General features: G+C 44.6%; 1 protein-coding gene across 1 annotated transcript in view; it reads left to right on the top strand.

The window, feature by feature from the left end:
- The first annotated feature begins 6,510 nt into the window (after nucleotides 1–6,510).
- Nucleotides 6,511–7,875, top strand: part of HDAC4 (histone deacetylase 4) — a 208,364-nt gene continuing 206,999 nt past the window's right edge. Inside the window, exon 1 of the mRNA XM_010713207.3 lies at nucleotides 6,511–6,628. The gene's annotated coding sequence lies outside the window, so the exon portion shown is untranslated. The remainder of the gene's footprint in view (nucleotides 6,629–7,875) is intronic.

Here is a 7,875-nt window from a genome sequence, read left to right on the forward strand (position 1 = left end):
CCTCGGGTTTGGTGGAAGTCCCCAAAAATGCTGTTTTTTCTAGGTTGGGGGGATAAGGTTTGTGCTGCGATGTTGGGCTCCTAACTTAAAAAGCAGAAAAAAAATGGCTTATAGCGCGCGTGGCGCTGCGTAAGGGAGGTGCTGCCGAGCGCCGGTGCGGGTTTTGCTGCAGGAATTTGTCAGAACGATGCTCAGCGCTATCCGAGCGGCGTGGCGAGCACAGCGTGGCCTCTTAGCAGGGGAATGTGTTTGCGGAGCGATTATTTGCCGTTATGGTAGGGCTGTATTTGGCGTTACGGAGGGAGCTGAACCGGCCTTTTATTCAAAGCACTTGCGTAATTGTTTGGGGCATGATAGGGAAAGGTTTTGTTGCTTATTCGCCTCCGAAGATTGGCACCAACCCGGCTCGTTGTTTTAAACGCCCATTTCCTAGCACGGCTCGTTGCTCCCCGGCCCCAAAAACGCTCCCTTGAAGCGAGGTGTGGGTGTGCTGGGTCTGATGGGTGCCCCGTGCTTGTCCTCAGCTCCGTGCCATGCTAACAGCACTGCGATGTGCTGCTGTCACGGGCTGCTTCCAGCTGAGGCCGTGTTCCTTGCCAAAAAGCTACCTGAAGTTAATTATCTGAATTAGGCTTTGATAACAGCAACGTTTCTAAAAGCTAAGGAGCTCTGAAGTTTATATAATAATCTGCTTCTTGGCAAGGCTGCTTTTTTTCTCCTTTTTTTCCCCCCTCCCTCTGCGTTCAGTTCTGATTGCTCTGATGTTTCCAGCCCTTCCTCGTGGAGTTCCCAGCCCAAAGGCTGCCTTTGTCGCTCTGCAGCCTCTCAGAAAGAGTTAAGAGGGCATTGAATTAAGAAAGCTCAGCTGCTTGTATACAAATATACTGCAATTACAAGGCACCAAAGTTATTGCAGAATCCTACCGTCACCATGGCGACGTGCTCACTCAATTACATTTGGAAATGTAAAATGCCACCCAGTTAGAAAGAGTAAGTTTTTAGCACTGCAGATTTTCTGTACGAAGCGAAACGTGCATGGCACGGCTCTCCAGGATGCTCTGCTTCTCTCTGTGCATGAATGGCACGTGTACCTGACAGGTGTCATTGCTGACGTTAAGCTGTGCTCTCAGTTGGCTGAATTGAGGGGAAAAAATGATTCTAAAAGTCTTAAATCTTGAAAATTTATCTTCCTGTTCTTGATTTTTTTTTTTTTTTTTTTTAGGGGGGGAGGGGGTGGAGGGAGTTTGCTTCAGGGCTTGGTTTTGGAGCAAGGATGCTTTAGAACAGCCAGAAATGCTGAAAATGACCTGAGGAATTTGTCTTTTAGTGGATGGGATGGAAGCTTGGGATGGCAGCTTTCATCCTTTGCACAGGAGCTGCCCTTTCAGAAGTGTGTGTCCGTGACCTGCAAAACCACTCAGCTCTGTGGCTTTCTTTGCCATCTCTGTTTACATAGAGTTACTAGCTGTGGTTTAGTGGGCAATATTGGTGCTAGGTGGACGGTTGGACTGGATGATCTTAGGAGTCTTTTCCAACCTTAATGGTTCTGTGATATGCAGGCAGGTTTGAGCTGTACAGCTGGGGTTGGGGGCAGTGGGTTCCATGCCCCAAGTATGTGATGTGGTCATTTATCACTTAGTGTTGGCTTACGAGCAAAAAGAATAAAACGGAAGAAAGAATTAAGCAAAAAGAGGTGGAAGCATGGGGGCTGCTTGGCTATGGGCTGCTGGAGAGGTGGAGCTGATTCCAGCCTGCAGCATTAAACTATGCAGTGACCTGTAAGGGCAGGGAGAAGGGCTTAGCGAAAATAAAAGTTAAAGTTGAGCAGGAGCCCGTGGGTTTAGATTACATTGCCCTCCTAATCTCTTTGAAGTGGCTTACTGCTCCCTGGAGCAGACTTCTTTAAAGCCATCTGAAGATGCCTCTGGGATCGGAAGCTTGGTGCAATGGCTGAAGCTTTCCCTCTGTGATCATTTGTGGGTTTCCAGTTCTGAGGCAGCTACAGCCTTTCTATTACATGAACATACCCCAAACCAGATAAAACAAAGCATTGAGGAAGAATGTTTCCACCGCCTATGTAGTATATGGAAGAGTCTCATACTCCAGGTCATCCTTCTGTTTCCAGAGCTGAGAATGGCTAAGAGCTCACTGTGCACTTACCAAGTAATTTATGCTAAAAGGAATTTGCATGCTGAATGTCCTTTAGAACCTGTTGCACAGCCTAACCTCAAGGACTGCAGGCTGACAACATGAGGTGCTTGTGTTCTTGCTTGGCTGAACGCTGGGCATGCCCCACTGAAAGCCCGCTGCCTTTGTTTTTCAGCACCTTTGGGCTGCATTCCTGGAACTCTTGTTGTGTGTCATGCCTTTGTAATATCACTGTAAAATGAGTCCTTGAGTTTGCTTGAGTGCAGCATGTGCTGTCTGGGTTAAGTGGCCAGGTGTGTGCTGAGCAATGCTCCACACAGGGTATGACAACCTGAATGCTCAGGACCCAGCTGGGCTGACTTCATCAGGGGCTGAAAGCACTCTTCTGGTCTCCTGTCCTTTTCCAGCTAATAAAATGGCTGTGTTGTGCTGGTTGGCAATATGTGGATTTGTATTTACTGGGAATACTGCTGTGTGTATGTGTGTAATAATGTGTATATAACACAACTCTTCAAACCCCTAGGACTCTTCTCACTTGTCTCGGTTGGTTTACGATTGGTGTACATGGTCATGTTACCAGAACGTTTTATTTGCTGCATGGTATTTGCTGCTGGCCTGTTCCAAACTACCAAGCATAAAGACCATAAAGAAATATTAATTGGAAGTATTATTTGGATAGTGATAATGATCTTCATTACATATTTGCTAAGTGTTCTTGACTCTTCCTGCTGGCCTCTTTGGTGGTGTCTCCTTCTGCTTTGTTGCTCTCCTAGCTTATCTGTAGCTTCTTTTTAGGCATCCCATCACTTCTCTTCACCTTCTGTTCTCAGTCCTGCTACCCAGCCTGCAAAGTCGGCCATTGGGTTTGTATTCTATCAGATTCCTGCTGTAATACATGGAGCTTATTTTGTTAAATGTGTGTCATTGGACAGAGAAGCTGTCAGGATGTGTCTTGTCACTTCACTCAGGATTGCTCTTCAGTTTTGCATCTGCTTCCCTTATAGATAACCCATGCTTTCCATTTACAGTACTCAAGATCTAAGCACACCAATGCTGTACAGCGATGAAAGGGACCTGGTTTCAGACTTGCAAACAACAGCAACGATTAAAAAAAAAAAATCAAAACTGAAAATATGATTTTGCCTTACATTGTGTCTTACAGCCGTCTCTTATCTGCTGCGTTCAAGACCTTGGCTTGAGGGGTCTTAAAACTGCTGTAGTAATTAATGCCACTCACATTTTGATTATGTTATGCAGGAAACTGAAGTGAGCCAGGTTTACTTTCTTGTGCAGCGGACCATGTTGATAAGGCAATATATAACAGATGATTCATGAAGCGCTGCTTGTCATTGCCTGGACTGCCTGAATAGCAAGCAGATTTTGGGCAGTGCTCCTTCACTGGGAAGACTTTAGGCAGTTTAAGCTGGGAGAAGAGGAGGGAACAAGTAGATGTGCGTTTATGGCTGTCTTGAAGGATAAAGACAGCGAATTTCAGAGAATTCAGAGGAGCAAAAATGGGTAACATAAGTGGGGACAGAGAAGTAGGAAAGCACACAGGAGTTGTAAAATGATGTTGGAAAGAGGAGCAGTTAGAACAGTGTAAAATCTCCTGGAATGTGTTCATCCTGTGGTTCTCCGTTTGCAAGGAATTGCAGCTTGGCTGCCTCTGTAATACTTGAATCTTTTTGCACAGCATTCATTACTGGATACATCTTAATCAACTTCATTCTTTTCCTTCATGTTTTTTCTGCTGGATTTTATCTCAGTTTGATAAAAATCTGCCCGATGCTGCTGTCCTCTAGTGCAGAGGAATATGTGCTGAGTTGTGGCCGTAGACACCGCAGCCATCTGCCCCCATGGAATGACTGAATGTTTGTTTCAGACACAAGAAGTAGTCAAAAAGACCAAAAAAAAAAATAATTGCAGTTTGGAAATTGAATCTTAGGCCAATGAAAAACCTCTTTCTAATCTAGGTAAGATTTTGTTCATGGTTTTTAACCCTAAGAGTGCTCCAAAAAGCCATTTAAAATCATGGAATCACCAAGGTTGGAGAAGACCTCCAAGATCATCCAGTCTGGCTGTCCTACTGCCACTATTTCCCTACTAAACCTCAGTACAACATCCAAACGTTTCTCGACACCTTTAGGGATGATGACTCAGCCTCCTTGGGCAGCCCTTTGCACCTCACTGCTCTTTAGGAAAAATTTCTTCTCCAAATGTCCAACCTGAACCTGTGGCACAACTTGAGGCCGTTTGTTTAGCTTGTAGGACCAGCAGAAAGCCAGAAGGTTGCTAGGAGGAACTGGAGGCTGAGGGTGAAGGTGATGTGTCAGCTCCTGTCAGGGGGCTGTGGAAAGGATGCTGACTTGCCTTGGGGCATCAGTGGCTCAAGCAGGCTCAAGGGTTTGACGAAGCTTTGCAGTCCTGGAACCCAGGAGGTGATGTGGCACACTGGGGACCCTGCAGGTACAGCCTGGTGAGTTTTGGTGACTCTTGTTTGCTTTTGAGTTTACTATCCTCGACCTCTCCTGGACATGTGTATCAGTGTGTTTTATAATGAGTCAGTAAGCTGCTGAATCATAAAATGGCTTAGGTTAGAAAGGAACTTAAAGATAATACAGTTTCAACCCCTCTGCCATAGGCAGGTTGCCAAAGTGAATGAAGTAGTGCATTGTAAGTGTTTGCTTTACGTGGTTGTATAGGATAAGTTAATGTATAGGAGATTAAAATCTGGGCACTGACGGTGTAGCTGTGCTTTGTGTAAATTGGCCTTTTAAAGCATCTCGTTCTTTCATCTCGGTAAGCACTGACATCTGATTAATCTTAATTCCATTTATCTATTATGAGTAGCGAAGAATCTTGATGTTTCACGTGTAGGAAATAATTTAGTTTATTGATTTATTTTCCAAAGAAACAGCGCTTTAATGATGTGCCTGTCACCAAGACTTAATTACTGTTAAATTCTGGGAACGTTAGTGTACTATGACTCGCTTTATGTGAAATCACATTGCGTTTGTCAAACGCACAAGATAGCATTAGTTGGCAGATATAATTTGCATTAACTTAAATCTGAGAGCTAGCTGTGATGGTGGGCCTGTCCCCAGTGGGTGAGCAGACTATGGTGTGCCTTGGCCTGTGCCTACAGCCAGCAAAGGGAAGGTGCAGCATCACAGCTGCATCCACACTGGTGTCCTCGAGTTTCATGCTGAATAAGCAGTTCTTCCAGGTTGCTGCTCAAGATTAAAGATAGATGAGCACGTTGCTCTGTTCTCCTTTCTTCCAGTTTTGTTCCTGTTTCGTATCACTTCAACAAAAGGGGAGGCCTGCAGCTTTCAGTGGGTTGTTTGTAGTAAGTTAATGTATTTTTATTGCATTAAATTATACTAAAATAGCTTACTCAGTCGCGTTACGTGTGCTCTGAAGAAGAATGTTCCAGCTAGTTTTGGTGTTTCCATTTGTTTGGGTTGCTTCTAGAAAAGGTCCCGAAACATAAGCCTGAAACAATGAATGGATTCTGTTGTATGCTGTTCCCAGCAAGGCTTTGGAGAAGGGAGTGCTGTTTAAAGTTACATTTTTATCTAGTTTGTGGCTGGTCTGGGAGAAGGTGGGCTGAGGAGAATGGGAGCATCAGCCTTTGTGTCGGGTGGGATAACTCAGCCTGGAAATGATTCAGGACTTAAAGGCTGTCCATTTCCCTAGGACCAATGGGAGGGGAATACAGGCTATTGGACAAGGGAGGCCCTAGGGGGAGGATTTGTAGGTAAAGTTGAAGTTCCTAGCAGGCTGGGTTACATTTTAGAGCACTGCCTATATACCCGCAAGGTCTCTGCTGGGCTGCAAGCACAGCCCTTTCTTTCCCCATGTAGGAAGAAGAAGGCCTACTCTGCTGCTGCTGTTTTCTACTGCTAGCCAACAAACCCATAGATTTCTGTAACTTTCTGTAGGCAGTGATTAGTGCCACAGACTAACTGAAGCTTTGCAAGTTAATGCCACTGCTGCTCACGGGCACCATGACGTAGGGAGAACCAGATGTGGTTAGTACTGAATATGCTCAAAAAGGTGTCTTGTCTTCAGTCTGTGATGAAGAGAAAGGGAAGGTGACATGAAAGGCCTCGTGCAGTCAGGTTTACTTGAGCCTGGTGTGAGATTTCCTGCTGGTAATTGATTCTTCCAATGGATTGGAACAGACGTTGGCTCTGCATTTGCATCTCAGTTTTTCCTCATCTATTTGATGTAAATGGATCTCCTAAAATAACAGGATCCATACAGAAGATTAATTTATGCACTTTATCCCTTCTCCTAGGCTGATTTTGTTTGAATCGAATGGTAATACTTTGGTTGGGAGAAATTTTATTTTATTTTTTCTTCTTCAGCCTCCACCAGCAGATGTGTTTGAATGAAATGCTCAGCCTGGAAGGGAGGCTGGTTCTCTCCCTAATCCCTCAGAAGTGAACGGCAGGGAGTTTATTCTGCTGCACATGGTAGGTGGTGAATGCTTCGTTGAAGGTTGTGCTTATCCATCCTTCCACTGCGCTCTTCTTCCTCATCCTTGCAGAGAAGGAAGGCTGCTGCCTCATCTGTTCCCAGTGCCATAAGCATGAAGTGTTTGATGAGCTTAATCATAATTATGAGTGAAGTCACAGCATTAGGAAAAAAAAAATGCTTTAAGCTTTGCTAAAGCAGTGAAATGGTGCATGGGAACATGTAACAGCAAAAGGCAATCTGAGTTTTTCACGTTCTGAGTTATCAACCTTTGATGTAATGAGAAGAGCTGGATGCTTCTGGATCTGTACAGAAAAGGTTTATGTACATATCAGTGCGATACAGAACAAAGTGTAGCACTTTGAGTATTCCTTCAGAAAGATTGCCTTGTGTGCTGAAGTGTTGTTCATGGACTGTGAACCACTGCAAATAGGAAAGACTTGTACTACATAATTTTATGAGTGCTCTGTGGTGTTTTCAGGTGGATTTACACAGGTTGTGGTCTTGTGTACCTCTGTGACTGTGTGTGGTTATTATTTTTCCTCGTGCTCTCTGTGTTAGTTTATGCCTTATAAACAAAGATAGGTGGTGGTGGTACCTGGTGCTTGTGTGTGGCCCAAGACATGGCAAATCTGAAGGTAGCTGGTGTTCCTTAGGGGGAATCCAGTCCTCCTCGTTGCCTGGGGTTAGGGAGTTCTTTTAGATGGCAGACCTTCAGCTAGCACCAGTTTTCAGAAGCCATCAGACTAAAGCATCCTTCTGCCAGTTAGTGACAGTATGAGAAATCTCAGCTGAATTCTGTTTGGTAGTGAAAGTGTGCTGCTTCTGGTCTTTGCTATGAGAATGCTGTTCTAAAAATAAACTGAAGTAAAGGGATGTTGAAAGCGGGGGAACAAATGAAAACTTATGCTTGACTGATTGAGGAGATAGTTATCATGGAGTAGTGCTGACTGCAGTATGAGTGAGGTCAAGGCAGGAAAGTTCTGCACCAGGCGGTAGTTGCATTGTAAGGGGAGAAGTAAGAAAACTGAGACTCGTAGATAGACATCAAACTTTTCTGTAAGCCTACCAGCAGCCAGGCTGCCACACCACAAAGGTTGTGCCCCTGAAGCCCAAATAGCAGTTGGGTAAGGAGTATTAGACAGCAGACATGAAATCCTGTAGTGTTGCAGCTAAACCAGACTCTTATCTGTGTAGATCGTGTTTGAAATTGGAGTTTGGACTATATAGATAGCGTAGGAAAAAA

The sequence above is a fragment of the Meleagris gallopavo genome, chromosome 7 (genome assembly GCF_000146605.3).
Source record: "Meleagris gallopavo isolate NT-WF06-2002-E0010 breed Aviagen turkey brand Nicholas breeding stock chromosome 7, Turkey_5.1, whole genome shotgun sequence".
NCBI classification, from domain to species: Eukaryota; Metazoa; Chordata; class Aves; order Galliformes; family Phasianidae; genus Meleagris; species Meleagris gallopavo.